This window comes from Macrobrachium rosenbergii, chromosome 48, assembly GCF_040412425.1.
Source record: "Macrobrachium rosenbergii isolate ZJJX-2024 chromosome 48, ASM4041242v1, whole genome shotgun sequence".
Lineage (NCBI taxonomy): Eukaryota > Metazoa > Arthropoda > Malacostraca > Decapoda > Palaemonidae > Macrobrachium > Macrobrachium rosenbergii.
In genome coordinates this window covers 20,405,059-20,422,558 of record NC_089788.1, presented here as the reverse complement: position 1 = coordinate 20,422,558, position 17,500 = coordinate 20,405,059, and positions in this window count along the sequence as shown.

The following is a 17,500-nucleotide window of genomic DNA, read 5'->3' as shown; positions in this document are numbered from 1 at the left end:
GCGGATAAGGAAAGGAGATGGGAAAGAAATTGGAGATTATTCGATGACTCTCTGAGAAAGAGAGGCTGCAATGAGAAGTAATCAAGGTTGGTTGACAGACAAAATATTACTTTTCATGACCTTTCCTCGTCAAATTTTCTCTCTCTCTCTCTCTCTCTCTCTCTCTCTCTCTCTCTCTCTCTCTCTCTCTCTCTCTCTCTAAGAAATCGCCATATCTCCTCATATTCCAAAAGCGGATATTTCTGGCTGTGACAGGTGCGCTTGAAGTTTATCTGCAGCTGACAGTCCCCAAACAGTCATATATTGACCCAGCTTTTCAGCAGGAATACCAGGTACAAATCATGATCCAAATAAGAAGTGTCTTCGCCTCTTTCATGTTATTTACTCGGTATTTGGGGAATAGTGTAGTCGGATTCTGACTTCAATGGGCGGTAGGGGAAAACTCCCGTAAACTTCGAGATACATACAACGCAGCCCTAATATTCGTGTTTATTGCAGATATTCATTTAAAAGGATCCATTTTTTGCTCTCTCTCTCTCTCTCTCTCTCTCTCTCTCTCTCTCTCTCTCTCTCTCTCTCTCTCTCTCCAGAATAATTGTTTAAAAAAAAATAAAGTTTAGTATATAAAATTCTAAGTCCCTACTGGATAGGTTTTCTGGAGTTAATGCAACCTTTTTTTATGCAGATAGAAAGGGCATGATCTTATTAGACGCCGGAATGTTTTCACAGATAAAGAAAATGGAAAAGATTTGACCAACTGCTAGTAAAAGAGAATAAAAAGTAATTAATTTTTAACTATTTTTTATGGTCCTTTTGGAGATCTAGTATGGTATTTTAACATTAATCTTTCCATTTGTCTGTTTTATGTTGTTGAAACCAATGCAATTAACTAGGGATTTCTAATTTTTTTAAACATCAATATTTCCTCGAAGAAATTTTTGATTCAGTATTAAAAGGCGATAGGAACTTTTCAGGATCAATTGAACTTTTATCGATATCTGGGAAATGGAAACCATTTCAAACGGGAAATTCATTTAGATTACAATCATTTGTCTCATCAGGGAATAGGTCAATGAATCTGATCTCAGATTGATCAAGAATCTGTAGTGAATTATACAAATATTAGTGATGTGGTAAAAAAAAATCCCTTATTTTCTCTATAACTGTCCAACTCCTTTTCAACTCGCCCTCTTGTATAGTTTTACCACCATAGATATATTATTTTGACTAATCCAGTAGTTTATTTGATCAATAGGGAATGTAGAAGTATTTTTCTCCAGGGAAACATTTTTTTTTTTTTTACGGGGACAGCAAGCATTGACAAATGATTATAAGTCTATGTGCTTTATATTAATGATGACCAAGACTTGCACCTTCTATTAATATATAATGAAGTGCTCTAGAAACAGAGGAGAATAGAAGGTTTATATTCATTATAGTGTATTGTTACCTGTTTACAGAATTACTCTGTTTACATCTTGGTAGTTTAATTTTAATTTTAATTATTACTGCTAATATTGTTGGTAGGTTTAATGTGTTATAGATTTTTTTGTTTATGGATTAGTTTCGTCTGATAACACACATACACAATATATATATATATATATATATATATATATATATATATATATATATATATATATATATATATATATATATATATATATATATATATATATATATATATATATAATATATAAATATATATATATATATATATATATATATATATATATATAAATAAATATATATATATATATATATATATATATATATATATATATATATATATATATATATATATATATATATATATATATATATATATATATATCACATTACCACAGGTGAAAAATAAGAAACGGGTGTAGATCCTGACCGGTTTCGACTTTATTTCAAGCCATTGACGAAGGACTGATACAGAGTATGAGACATCACAAATATATATACTACAAGAACAGTACTGACGAACATACACAACCGTTAGAGACTCCATATCCCTACTCAGGCCGGTGTCGAGGTAGGAGTGGCCTTTAAAACTCATTTGGCTAAAAATCACAATAGACTCTCAGGGGACATTGCTGATAAACAGACCATACCCACCTCAGATCCACACCTGACAGGTGTCATGGAGGCGGAGTTTGGAAACTCATTAACATTACTACCCTCGTACTGTGTTTACAAATATGATAATCCTATTTTCATACATCTCTACTGCCTACCTTAAAGTTTAAACAATTTACAAATTTCTTTTGATATTAAAGGATCAAGTTTATACATCCCTTGACTGATATTCATATTATGGTTGTAACTTTCTTTTATAAAGCTAGATTCAATGATGTTCCTTTCCAGTGCATTATTAGAATATACAATCCTTTTGCCCTTCCCAGTTGATAGCATGATTGTTCTCACTAACATGTACAAATATACCACTGTTCCTTGTGCATATCTCACACATTTCTTATGCTGTTCAATTCTTTTTTCCAGTGCTTTCCCGGTTTGGCCAATATAAAAGTTGTCACAAGACTTACACGGAATTTTATATACACACCTTTAGTATTGTCTGGGGAGTTCTTGATAAGTACATTTTTCATTGTTGTATTGTTCTTAAATGCGACATTAACACCAAAATTCTTAAGAAGATGAGGATATTTCATATTATTATTATAAGGCAAAACAAGCAAATTTTTTTGTGTTGTAAGGTTCTTTCTGGTTTTGATACATAGTCTTTTTGCCGCGTCAAATGCACTGTTTAATACACTACCAGGATATTTCAATTTCTTGCCTGCATTCTAATCATATCTATTTCATCATCAATATATTCAGGGCTACATACCCGTAATGCTCTTAAAAACATAGATGAAAACACTGACTTTTTAATCTTATTGATTTGTCCAGAATAGAAATGCACATAGGAAGAAATATTAGTGGGTTTTCTATACACACTATATTTAAACCCACTACTATTTCTTCGTATGAGGACATCCAAAACGGTAAGCACCCATCATTTTCCATTTCCATCGTGAATTTAATTGATGGTACTAATTGATTTAACTTGGCAAAAAGTTTTTTACATCTTGGTTCCTGGCCATACACAAATTATGTCGTCAACATACCTAAACCATGTTACATTACGTGGGATTATGTTGTTTAATATCTTCTTTTCAAAAAATTCCATATATAAGTTACTTAACACTGGGGATAGAGGGTTTCCCATTGCCATACCAAAATTTTGTGAGTAAAATTTACCATTAAATTCAAATTTACAATCTTTTATACATAATTTAATCAGTTCAATTAAAGTACTTTTAGAAAATGGGATATCCAGCTGTGTGTTCTCTAACAGTTCAGATAAAAACGCCATCAGATCATCTATTGGCACCTTTGTGAATAGTGATACAACATCAAAACTTACAAGCCTGGATTCACTATTAATCTCTACACTATTTAGTTTATTTATCAGGTCCACATTATTCTTGATATTTGCATTTGAGATGGTACCTACTAATGGGTTGAGGATATCTACTAAGTACTTCGCTAGCTTGTATGATGCGGAACCAACTGAACTGATAATTGGCCTGGCAGGAAAGTTTGCTTTGTGAGTTTTTATTGTACCATACATGTATGGTAGCGATGGAGAGGTCACACACAACTTCTTTATAAGGCTTTCGTTACCTTTTAACAGGTTTTCACTTTCTTATTGAAACCACTATTCACATTGTCTATCAGGTTCTTATTTAATTCTTTATATGTGTTATCATCACCTAAAAGATTTTGCATTTTTTCTATATATTCACTTTTATTTAAAATTACAAGGGCGCCTGATTTATCTGCTTTTGTCATGTGTATATTTTTATCTTTTTCAGTTCATTAATAGCAACCATAAATCTTTTGGGGACGTTTGTGGTGTCTGATTTTTCATACTTCCATAAATCACTCCCTTAACCATGTTCACTTCTTCATTCGTTAAATCACTATATTTTTCCAAATTACACAGTCCTTTAGTTATTTCCACACTGTTCCTTCCGCCAGGAGATAAAGCAAAGTTTAAACCGTAGCCTAAGGCACTAGTTACATTTCTATCCAGCTGTTTGTTTGATAAGTTGACGACACATTCATGATTGGCGTTGTTGGTCCAAGGGCTTCTTTCAATCAACAGTTTCATTTTATTATCGTGTTTCCGTTTCAGTTTCCGATACACTTGATTCCTCATCTTCACATGACAATATTCACGTAGGGAATCTCTCCAATCTGGTGGTATTGAGGCTTCAAAATGTCGTCTTTTCTCGTGAGATCTTCAAAATTCTTTTGGTTTCCAATGTTTTGATGTTGATATGTTTTTCAATATGGCACGTTGTATTTCACCGAAGGGTTGGTCTTCTAATTTCAGCAAGGAATTGGTTATGAACGATCTTGGTATCACTTGTTCATCCCGACATTCACGTAAAAACCGCAGGTGTTCCTTGTTGGTATGAGCTTGAGTGAGGGCGTCGGCAAATTCTCTGACGGCATATTCCAAAATGGGGAAAAGAACACAGAAAGATCGGAATGAGCGCGTGGTATCCATTGATGCTTATTATCACTTTTGTACGTGATTCATTTATCACACATTACCACAGGTGAAAAATAAGAAACGGGGTGTAGATCCTGACCGGTTTCGACTTTATTTCCAAGCCATTGACGAAGGGCTGATACAGAGTATGAGACATCACAAATATATATACTACAAGAACAGTACTGACGAACATACACAACCGTTAGAGACTCCATATCCCTACTCAGGCCGGTGTCGAGGTAGGAGTGGCCTTTAAAACTCATTTGGCTAAAAATCACAATAGACTCTCAGGGGACATTGCTGATAAACAGACCATACCCCACCTCAGATCCACACCTGACAGGTGTCATGGAGGCGGAGTTTGGAAACTCATTAACATTACTACCCTCGTACTGTGTTTACAAATATGATAATCCTATTTTCATACATCTCTACTGCCTACCTTAAAGTTTAAACAATTTACAAATTTCTTTTGATATTAAAGGATCAAGTTTATACATCCCTTGACTGATATTCATATTATGGTTGTAACTTTCTTTTATAAAGCTAGATTCAATGATGTTCCTTTCCAGTGCATTATTAGAATATACAATCCTTTTTGCCCCTTCCCAGTTGATAGCATGATTGTTCTCACTAACATGTACAAATATACCACTGTTCCCTTGTGCATATCTCACACATTTCTTATGCTGTTCAATTCTTTTTCCAGTGCTTTCCCGGTTTGGCCAATATAAAAGTTGTCACAAGACTTACACGGAATTTTATATACACACCCTTTAGTATTGTCTGGGGAGTTCTTGATAAGTACATTTTTCATTGTTGTATTGTTCTTAAATGCGACATTAACACCAAAATTCTTAAGAAGATGAGGGATATCTTTCATATTATTATTATAAGGCAAAACAAGCAAATTTTTTGTGTTGTAAGGTTCTTTCTGGTTTTGATACATAGTCTTTTTTGCCGCGTCAAATGCACTGTTTAATACACTATCAGGATATTTCAATTTCTTGCCTGCATTCCTAATCATATCTATTTCATCATCAATATATTCAGGGCTACATACCCGTAATGCTCTTAAAAACATAGATGAAAAAACACTGACTTTTTAATCTTATTGCTTTGTCCAGAATAGAAATGCACATAGGAAGAAATATTAGTGGGTTTTCTATACACACTATATTTAAACCCACTACTATTTCTTCGTATGAGGACATCCAAAAACGGTAAGCACCCATTATTTTCCATTTCCATCGTGAATTTAATTGATGGTACTAATTGATTTAACTTGGCAAAAAAGTTATTTACATCTTGGTTCCCTGGCCATACACAAATTATGTCGTCAACATACCTAAACCATGTTACATTACGTGGGGATTATGTTGTTTAATATCTTCTTTTCAAAAAATTCCATATATAAGTTACTTAACACTGGGGATAGAGGGTTTCCCATTGCCATACCAAAATTTTGTGAGTAAAATTTACCATTAAATTCAAATTTACAATCTTTTATACATAATTTAATCAGTTCAATTAAAGTACTTTTTAGAAAATGGGATATCCAGCTGTGTGTTCTCTAACAGTTCAGATAAAAACGCCATCAGATCATCTATTGGCACCTTTGTGAATAGTGATACAACATCAAAACTTACAAGCCTGGATTCACTATTAATCTCTACACTATTTAGTTTATTTATCAGGTCCACATTATTCTTGATATTTGCATTTGAGATGGTACCTACTAATGGGTTGAGGATATCTACTAAGTACTTCGCTAGCTTGTATGATGCGGAACCAACTGAACTGATAATTGGCCTGGCAGGAAAGTTTACTTTGTGAGTTTTTATTGTACCATACATGTATGGTAGCGATGGAGAGGTCACACACAACTTCTTTATAAGGCTTCCGTTACCTTTTAACAGGTTTTTTCACTTTCTTATTGAAACCACTATTCACATTGTCTATCGGGTTCTTATTTAATTCTTTATATGTGTTATCATCACCTAAAAAGATTTTGCATTTTTCTATATATTCACTTTTATTTAAAATTACAAGGGCGCCTGATTTATCTGCTTTTGTCATGTGTATATTTTTATCTTTTTCAGTTCATTAATAGCAACCATAAATCTTTTGGGGACGTTTGTGGTGTCTGATTTTTCATACTTCCATAAATCACTCCCTTAACCATGTTCACTTCTTCATTCGTTAAATCACTATATTTTTCCAAATTACACAGTCCTTTAGTTATTTCCACACTGTTCCTTCCGCCAGGAGATAAAGCAAAGTTTAAACCGTAGCCTAAGGCACTAGTTACATTTCTATCCAGCTGTTTGTTTGATAAGTTGACGACACATTCATGATTGGCGTTGTTGGTCCAAGGGCTTCTTTCAATCAACAGTTTCATTTTATTATCGTGTTTCCGTTTCAGTTTCCGATACACTTGATTCCTCATCTTCACATGACAATATTCACGTAGGAATCTCTCCAATCTGGTGGTATTGAGGCTTCAAAATGTCGTCTTTTTCTCGTGAGATCTTCAAAATTCTTTTTGGTTTCCAATGTTTTGATGTTGATATGTTTTTCCAATATGGCACGTTGTATTTCACCGAAGGGTTGGTCTTCTAATTTCAGCAAGGAATTGGTTATGAACGATCTTGGTATCACTTGTTCATCCCGACATTCACGTAAAAACCGCAGGTGTTCCTTGTTGGTATGAGCTTGAGTGAGGGCGTCGGCAAATTCTCTGACGGCATATTCAAGATGGGGAAAAGAACACAGAAAGATCGGAAGGAGCGCGTGGTATCCATTGATGCTTATTATCACTTTTGTACGTGATTCATTTATCACACATTACCACAGGTGAAAAATAAGAAACGGGGTGTAGATCCTGACCGGTTTCGACTTTATTTCCAAGCCATTGACGAAGGACTGATACAGAGTATGAGACATCACGAATATATATACTACAAGAACAGTACTGACGAACATACACAACCGTTAGAGACTCCATATCCCTACTCAGGCCGGTGTCGAGGTAGAGTGGCCTTTAAAACTCATTTGGCTAAAAATCACAATAGACTCTCAGGGGACATTGCTGATAAACAGACCATACCCCACCTCAGATCCACACCTGACAGGTGTCATGGAGGCGGAGTTTGGAAACTCATTAACATTACTACCCTCGTACTGTGTTTACAAATATGATAATCCTATTTTCATACATCTCTACTGCCTACCTTAAAGTTTAAACAATTTACAAATTTCTTTTGACATTAAAGGATCAAGTTTATACATCCCTTGACTGATATTCATATTATGGTTGTAACTTTCTTTTATAAAGCTAGATTCAATGATGTTCCTTTCCAGTGCATTATTAGAATATACAATCCTTTTGCCCCTTCCCAGTTGATAGCATGATTGTTCTCACTAACATGTACAAATATACCACTGTTCCTTGTGCATATCTCACACATTTCTTATGTTGTTCAATTCTTTTTTCCAGTGCTTTCCCGGTTTGGCCAATAACTAAAGGACTGTGTAATTTGGAAAAATATAGTGATTTAACGAATGAAGAAGTGAACATGGTTAAGGGAGTGATTTATGGAAGTATGAAAAATCAGACACCACAAACGTCCCCAAAAGATTTATGGTTGCTATTAATGAACTGAAAAAAGATAAAAATATACACATGACAAAAGCAGATAAATCAGGCGCCCTTGTAATTTTAAATAAAAGTGAATATATAGAAAAAATGCAAAATCTTTTAGGTGATGATAACACATATAAAGAATTAAATAAGAACCCGATAGACAATGTGAATAGTGGTTTCAATAAGAAAGTGAAAAACCTGTTAAAAGGTAACGAAAGCCTTATAAAGAAGTTGTGTGTGACCTCTCCATCGCTACCATACATGTATGGTACAATAAAAACTCACAAAGCAAACTTTCCTGCCAGGCCAATTATCAGTTCAGTTGGTTCCGCATCATACAAGCTAGCGAAGTACTTAGTAGATATCCTCAACCCATTAGTAGGTACCATCTCAAATGCAAATATCAAGAATAATGTGGACCTGATAAATAAACTAAATAGTGTAGAGATTAATAGTGAATCCAGGCTTGTAAGTTTTGATGTTGTATCACTATTCACAAAGGTGCCAATAGATGATCTGATGGCGTTTTTTATCTGAACTGTTAGAGAACACACAGCTGGATATCCCATTTTCTAAAAGTACTTTAATTGAACTGATTAAATTATGTATAAAAGATTGTAAATTTGAATTTAATGGTAAATTTTACTCACAAAATTTTGGTATGGCAATGGGAAACCCTCTATCCCCAGTGTTAAGTAACTTATATATGGAATTTTTTGAAAAAGAAGATATTAAACAACATAATCCCACGTAATGTAACATGGTTTAGGTATGTTGACGACATAATTTGTGTATGGCCAGGAACCAAGATGTAAAAAACTTTTTGCCAAGTTAAATCAATTAGTACCATCAATTAAATTCACGATGGAAATGGAAAATAATGGGTGCTTACTGTTTTTGGATGTCCTCATACGAAGAAATAGTAGTGGGTTTAAATATAGTGTGTATAGAAAACCCACTAATATTTCTTCCTATGTGCATTTCTATTCTGGACAAAGCAATAAGATTAAAAGTCAGTGTTTTCATCTATGTTTTTAAGAGCATTACGGGTATGTAGCCCTGAATATATTGATGATGAAATAGATATGATTAGGAATGCAGGCAAGAAATTGAAATATCCTGATAGTGTATTAAACAGTGCATTTGACGCGGCAAAAAGACTATGTATCAAAACCAGAAAGAACCTTACAACACAAAAATTTGCTTGTTTTGCCTTATAATAATAATATGAAAGATATCCTCATCTTCTTAAGAATTTTGGTGTTAATGTCGCATTTAAGAACAATACAACAATGAAAAATGTACTTATCAAGAACTCCCAGACAATACTAAAGGGTGTGTATATAAAATTCCGTGTAAGTCTTGTGACAACTTTTATATTGGCCAAACCGGGAAAGCACTGGAAAAAAAGAATTGAACAGCATAAGAAATGTGTGAGATATGCACAAGGAACAGTGGTATATTTGTACATGATAGTGAGAACAATCATGCTATCAACTGGGAAGGGGCAAAAGGATTGTATATTCTAATAATGCACTGGAAAGGAACATCATTGAATCTAGCTTTATAAAAGAAAGTTACAACCATAATATGAATATCAGTCAAGGGATGTATAAACTTGATCCTTTAATATCAAAAGAAATTTGTAAATTGTTTAAACTTTAAGGTAGGCAGTAGAGATGTATGAAAATAGGATTATCATATTTGTAAACACAGTACGAGGGTAGTAATGTTAATGAGTTTCCAACCTCCGCCTCCATGACACCTGTCAGGTGTGGATCTGAGGTGGGGTATGGTCTGTTTATCAGCAATGTCCCCTGAGAGTCTATTGTGATTTTTAGCCAAATGAGTTTTAAAGGCCACTCCTACCTCGACACCGGCCTGAGTAGGGATATAGAGTCTCTAACGGTTGTGTATGTTCGTCAGTACTGTTCTTGTAGTATATATATTTGTGATGTCTCATACTCTGTATCAGTCCTTCGTCAATGGCTTGGAAATAAAGTCGAAACCGGTCAGGATCTACACCCCGTTTCTTATTTTTCACCTGTGGTAATGTGTGATAAATGAATCACGTACAAAAAGTGATAATAAGCATATATATATATATATATATATATATATATATATATATATATATATATATATATATATATATATATATATATATATATATATATATATATATATATATATATATATATATATATATATATATATATATATATATATATATATATATATATATATATATATATATATATATATATATATATATACTGTATATATATATACAATTTTTTCTCCATCTTACACCTTTACCCCTTTAAAGGGGTTGGTGTGAGAAGGGTGCGCCTTCCATTTTCGCCAGTATTCATTTACAGCTTGATGGACTGGCGGCCGGCATTACGGAAGTGTTCCATGGACTTGTGTGTGTGTGTGTGTTTGTGTGTCTGTCCATCTGAATTAATCCGACCTTCCCCATGCTTCAAAGGAAAATGTGAGGTTAGCAAAAATTTGTTATTTGTGATATGGAATGAATTTCTTGACATCTGATATGCCACGAGAAAGAGGTTTGTTTAGATAAAACTGCCGGTTCAGTAACATACTCTTGAAAGTATAAATTTTTGGTAGTATTTTATTTTATTAAAGATGAATAGTTATAAAGTAACAACTATCATCCTTAGATGATGTAAAATATGCACTTACTAAGTATATTAATTTGATAAATACAGGGTATATCTTTGGACGTGGAAATTCTTAGACAGTTGAATGTAATTTCTAATCAGCTACTATATACAATAGAATAAGATTATCTTCTTAGTTGGCAATAAAGGGAATTTGCCTTGGACTTTCATGTTTGCTTTTATTGAAGCTTACTGGAAAACGTACTGTTCTTTACCATTGATGATTTATGTAACAAAACCAAATATGAAAGAGTTGATATCGGTATCCTGATTTAATTTGTCAACTCCTAATTCGTTTCTTATTTTTATCCCTTTAAATTTTTTAACATAATCCCGTTATTACTCTTCCTTGTTATTGACATGAAATCTCTTTTATTATGGTTTTATGGAGAACGTCCCATTCTCATTCAGCAGTATATTACTATGTAAATGGACAATTGCTGGCCACAGTGGATACATTGAAATCTTGTTCTGTCTGTTCAGGGTTTGAATTGAGGAGATTATTATTATTATTATTATTATTATTATTATTATTATTATTATTATTATTATTATTATTATTATTATTATTATTATTATTATTTTGAAACAAATCCACAGTTATGTATGGGTACATATATATATATATATATATATATATATATATATATATATATATATATATATATATATATATATATATATATATATATATATATATATATATATATATATATATATATATATATATATATATATATTTAAAATAGATCTCAACAGAGAGTTTTCGGGATTCTGTTCGATTCCCCTTTTAGTCTGGCACTGTGATGTAAAAACACCAAGTGAAAATACAGAAACTCAAAACAAGCAAAGTTGTTTATAAAACAGGAACCGGCCGTTAAAAGACGCAAAACTAGAACAGGCAGGCAATGCCGCCGTTTTTTGAGGATAGCCCCGTTAGTCTTCTGAACGTCTAACAGTACTGGTCCTTGCCCAGTGCGGCAGTTCTGATAATCATCAACAACACAGGCGCCGGTAGTATCGGTTACTGGAAGTAACCGAATTACCTGAACGGGAGAAAGAGAGGCAAGCGCACCATCGGATGTGGCTAACGAGACAACTCTATTATAATAATGTACTTTTATTCTTAAATCCTTTAATATATTTTTTGGAGCTAAGATCGTTGGTGACTTCATCTTCCTGCGTAAAAGATTTATTGGATAAAGCGCTATCTATCGCCGCACCCTCCGCCAGTCTTCTTCTTCCAATATCCTTACTTTTAATAATGACTTTAGATTCTGCCCAAATTATGCGGTGGTCGAACTTTAGACTGCGGCTAAATAATGCATTGTTTTCCGCTTGTGCATTGTACGCTATTTTGTGTCGGTTACTATGGATGCGAATACTGACGAAAATGTCTTCTGACGAATACGTCAGAAACCCTCGTCAGAACAAGGTGGTTACACTGTATGCGTTTTCTGATATTCTGATAGTCATTACGTTTCTGCCGCCCAGCAAAGATGGATGAACTTGTGCAATATTTTTTTCTTGAAAGTCCGCTAATAAAGTTATTGTTGCTAAATGGTGGAAAAACTGAACATGTCAACCAGTTATTTTCTAACAGAGACGACAAAGGAGAGTTCCAAATGTTATTTCAAGAATTGTGGGACGAACCGGAAAAGTTTTTCGAGTATTTCAGGATGAGACCAACAACATTTGAATACATACTGAAGGGGATAGAAGAAAGCATCAAAAAGTTCTCAAATTTTCGAGAATGTATTTCATGGCAAACAAAGACTAGCTGTAACTTTAAGGTAAGAAAAAACTTAAACTGAATTCAATTATTTACTTCCATGAAATTTGATATACATATTCAAAAATGAAATTATTTACTTCCATGAAATTTGATATACATATTCAAAACTGAAGTTATTTACTTCCATGAAATTTGATATACATATTCAAAAATGAAATCATTTACTTCCATGAAATTTGATATACATATTCAAAAATGACATCATTTACTTCATGAAATTTGATATACATATTCAAAATGAAAATGCAAACTGGTGAAATACAATTGAACAAAATTAAACGAATGACACTTGCAAAAAATAAAAGTTGTGCAATAAAATATAACAAAATAATAAAATCAATCTAAATTCAATGCACAAAAATACCAAAAACAGACGCAGGTCGCATGAAAAATCAAACTTGTTTGAACGCTCAAATGGTTCTGACGACTTCGTACGTGTTCTGACGTGTTCGTTGCTGCCACTGTAAACACTCTCATTGGAATGCATGCCTTTGTTTTTTCTTCGAATTCGTCAGAACTCGTCAGAACAAATATTCGTCAGAATTCGCATCCATAGTAACCGTATCCTTACCCGATTCTTGTGAGCAACCTTCCACCACAGTTATGCATGGACCCACATATAACTGTCGATTTGTTTCTCAATTTCAAGACTTATGCTATTATTATTATTATTATTATTATTATTATTATTATTATTATTATTATTATTATTATTATTAACAAATCGCTTCGATAGGTTAATAAATAAAAAAAGCAAAACACGGAACTCAGGCTTTGATTCCGAATTAGGGAATATAAGATAGCCAAATGAAAAATCAAGTACTCTGTCAAAAATGTGCGTTAGAACTAGTAGCACTGCAACAAAATACTTCTTGCGTGTTATGAATATAGTTAAAAAGGCAAATTCACTCAACAGGCACATATGCATTAATTGGGTAAATCCAATATATGCATCAACTGGGTAAATCTAATGGTATTTAGCTTTCTTAGAATGCGTCAACTTTCATTTTCATATGAAAATGGCAATAAACTTAAGAAACCATTAAGATAAAAAAGTGATGAAAGTCACCTTAAAGAAAATATAATGCATCGAAATGTGAGTTATGTGTTGAAAAAATCTTGATATGCCCCTTGTTGTGAGAGAGAGAGAGAGAGAGAGAGAGAGAGAGAGAGAGAGAGAGAGAGAGAGAGAGAACTTCAAATGTTAAAGCTAATGGAGTAGGATGTTTTTCCCCTTGACTCTAAGAGCGGAATTCCCGAGGGAGATTTGGGTGGCCTGATATATATTGCTACTCCGAGTTCTTATCGATTTATAGCACTGACTTTCCCGAAATAAAGGTGACAGACAGACAGACAGACAGACAGAGGAGAAAAAGAAAAAGCGCAGTTGGAAAAAAGGTCAGTGAATAATAGTTTAATTACATATAATTATTTTTTATTGAAAACGAATTTTATTTTTTACTGTTTTGAATAGACTCGGAGATAACTGAATAGATGTGATACTAGATGATCGAGAGACACAGATGAGAATCCAATTTCTTAGCCTAAAATATTTATTTGATGTCGTGGCTTCCTAGTACGGTGGCTCTCTGATTTGCGTAAGCAGGCAGCGTAACTTAAATTAATAATACCATTAAAGTGGGATTGATAATAAACATATATTCGTATTTCTGAAGCATTTTGCTCAATAATCGTTTATTATAGTCAATATATACTTATTTTTATGGTTTATCCTCCTTCGTCTTTGTTCATCATCATATCTTTCTTAATTTTCTTAATTTTTTGAGATATAATAGATACACCGGGGAATTTTCTTATAAGTACTGAAGGTTCAGATCATACACCGCCTCATATGAATGGAAACTTTAATTCGTAATTCTCATTCAACGAGCGATTCATGTTTTTCGAATGCTCGCTCAGTGGATATAAAAAAATGGTCTTTTTTATCATAGCATCTTTTTTCTCGAAAAATGAGGATTTCGTCAAATTAGTGACCCGCAGAGTAAAAGGGGAAAAACTACAATTATTTTTTCCTCATTTGCCTACCGTTTGGTCTGCAAATCAAATTTAAGTCGGGTTATTTTCCCATTCGCACCCATTAATAAATTTTTAAGATGGTTCTCAACCCAACTAAGTGTGCTTAAGGCGATTTTTGAAATGGTAATTCTTATGTAATTCAGAGAAGTGGAAAAATACCGTCGGTGCTTAAATGAGTCTCGCTTAAGGAACGAGAGAGAGAAGAGAATTAGGAGTTGAGAAATGAAATCAGGATTCCAATATAAATTCTTTTTACAATATAAAACATCGGTGGTGACGAACAGCAAGTTTTCCAATACATAAAGGTTTAGAGAAAGCTTCGATAAAAGTTTAGTTTCTGTCACAACAATATTATTGTAGATTTTGTTGATAATTACTATTTTTATCGCTCAGTTAGAAAGTTAATGATATCAACCAGTAAAGACAGTAAGTGTCCAGGCAAGAATGCCAAATCTTCCTCTTCCTCTTCTCCCTGTAAAGAAATCATTTCCTCGGAATGTGTCCGCCATCTTTTCCTTTCCATGAGAGCGTCGTTATACTTGTAGCCAGAAATAAGGAGCAATTAGCTTTCTTAATTAGGTGGCAAAACAATGGCTCCTTCCCCTTAGGTTATAATGAAGTGCTCCGCCTCGACTCCAGTTCATTCCTGGAATCTCTGCTTCCAGTCCTTCCACTCGCCATGAATGGAATATGTTACTGATTGTAAAAGAAGAATAAAGAGTGGATGAGGTGGGTGAAAGAAAATGGGATTATTCTTTTTAAACAAATGGGAAGTACTTTCTTTTCGGGAATAAAATATAATCAGATTTTTAGCTCCTGAACTTTCACTGGTCATGAATGGAAGAGAGTGCTGAATATAAAAGGCAAGCAAAATATAAATGACTATGGAAATTATGCAGGCAGTACGAAAGGAAAATAGGATGTTTTTCAAGAAAAAATTTGGTAAAAGGAAGTTATGGTACATCATTTTATAGGATTATACTTTGTGTTTTACTAAAAAGGTAAAAGAAAAAAAAACATTACGGAAGAAGGCTCTAGTATTGCCAAATTAAGAATTGGGCTCAAAGTCTTAGTTCATTGGCATACTTATTTTCAGGATCTGTTATATCTTTTAAATTTGTAAATCTTCAATAAAAAGAGTTTTAAGTATGGTTGCACGGTAATTCGATGCTTTAGCAGCATGCGTACAAGCTCTCTCTATCTTCCCAAGACACTTGGGTCATCATCATCGTCCTAACTTTAGTACTCATTCTTTCAAAGCTTTCACAGATTCATTGGTGAATTATCTGGGAAGTAATTATTGCAGATTATTCACTCCAGAGAGAAATTAAAATTTCGATTACATATATCATATATGTTTTATGTAATCAGTTTTGTTTTTATTTTTATGAGAACACTAATACCTTCATTTTTAGTTTTCTGTAAAAGAAAAATATTGTAACGGCTTAGTCTGCCCGTCCGCACTTTTCTGCCCGCCCTCAGATCTTGACAACTACTGAGGCTAGACGGCTGCAAATTGGTATGTTGATCCTCCACCCTCCAATCGTCAAACATACCAAATTTCAGCCCTCTAGCCTCTGTAGTTTATATCTTATTTGAGGTTAAGTTTACTTGTTATTATTCTGTTACTAATAATAGTATTTCTTTTAATACAGTGTAATTATATATTCCTTACCTTAATTATACCCGCCTTTTCTCTGAGGCGTAAGCTCAAAATGCACAAGAACTTCTCAAATTACGCTGAGGGTTGGATAAACTCGGAGGATTTATTTCCAAGGCATTATTTCATAGTAACAAACCGTATACCTACCGTCATTATATCAAGCTGATCTCGGAGACGTGAGATCATGTTTTGGTCTTGACGTCAAGGTTGCAGGTCCAGGAGGAAGCTGGCTCCAGAGATGGTGGAGCTGAATCCGGATATAATTGGCAGTCGCGTGAACGTGGATCGGGTCCCCTCAGCAGATTAACTTGTCTCAAGTTAATGGTTTCTTTATTATTTTCTTTTATTTTCTTTTCATGTATTGACTCCTTTCCCATATATATTTACTTTCTATTTACCGCTAGAGATCTCATTTTTTTCGCTTTACGTTTCTTACCTTGGGCAATATTTATAGTAGTGTAATTATGCTAATGCAGATAAGCAAAGAACATTGAAAGAATTAAAGTGCTCACAAACATTCGAGATTATGAGTCGGTAATTAAAAATGCGTGTCAGACGACATGCACAGCGCCATTATTTTCATTTCTACTAAGTAAAGCAAAAAAACATAAAGTAAGAACACTGGAAAAAAAAAAAAAGAATTAGTAGTTGGTTAATGTTGTGAAAGAAGAAACCATATTAAAATAAAAGTTCAGGCGTACTAAGATAACTCTGAAACCTGACTAGGACATCCTCTTTCGACGAATGGACTCAGTGTGAACTTGTAATTAGCCGTTTAGGATTCCAATAATGTAAAAGTACATTATCGTCTTTCCCATCCTTGAAGCCTCACCTTGTTTCAAGGGGTAAGTTCCAGAGAACTGACCCCAAACAAACCTGGGTCCCCTTCGTTCCCAAGCAACACACACACACACACACACACACACACACACACACACACACACACACACAACACACACACACACACACACACACACACATATATATATATATATATATATATATATATATATATATATATATATATGTATATGTGTGTGTGTGTGTGTGTGTGTGTGTTGTATAGATATATACAATTTTTACCAGGGAGGCACACCAACAGGTTAAGAAAGTCATATTT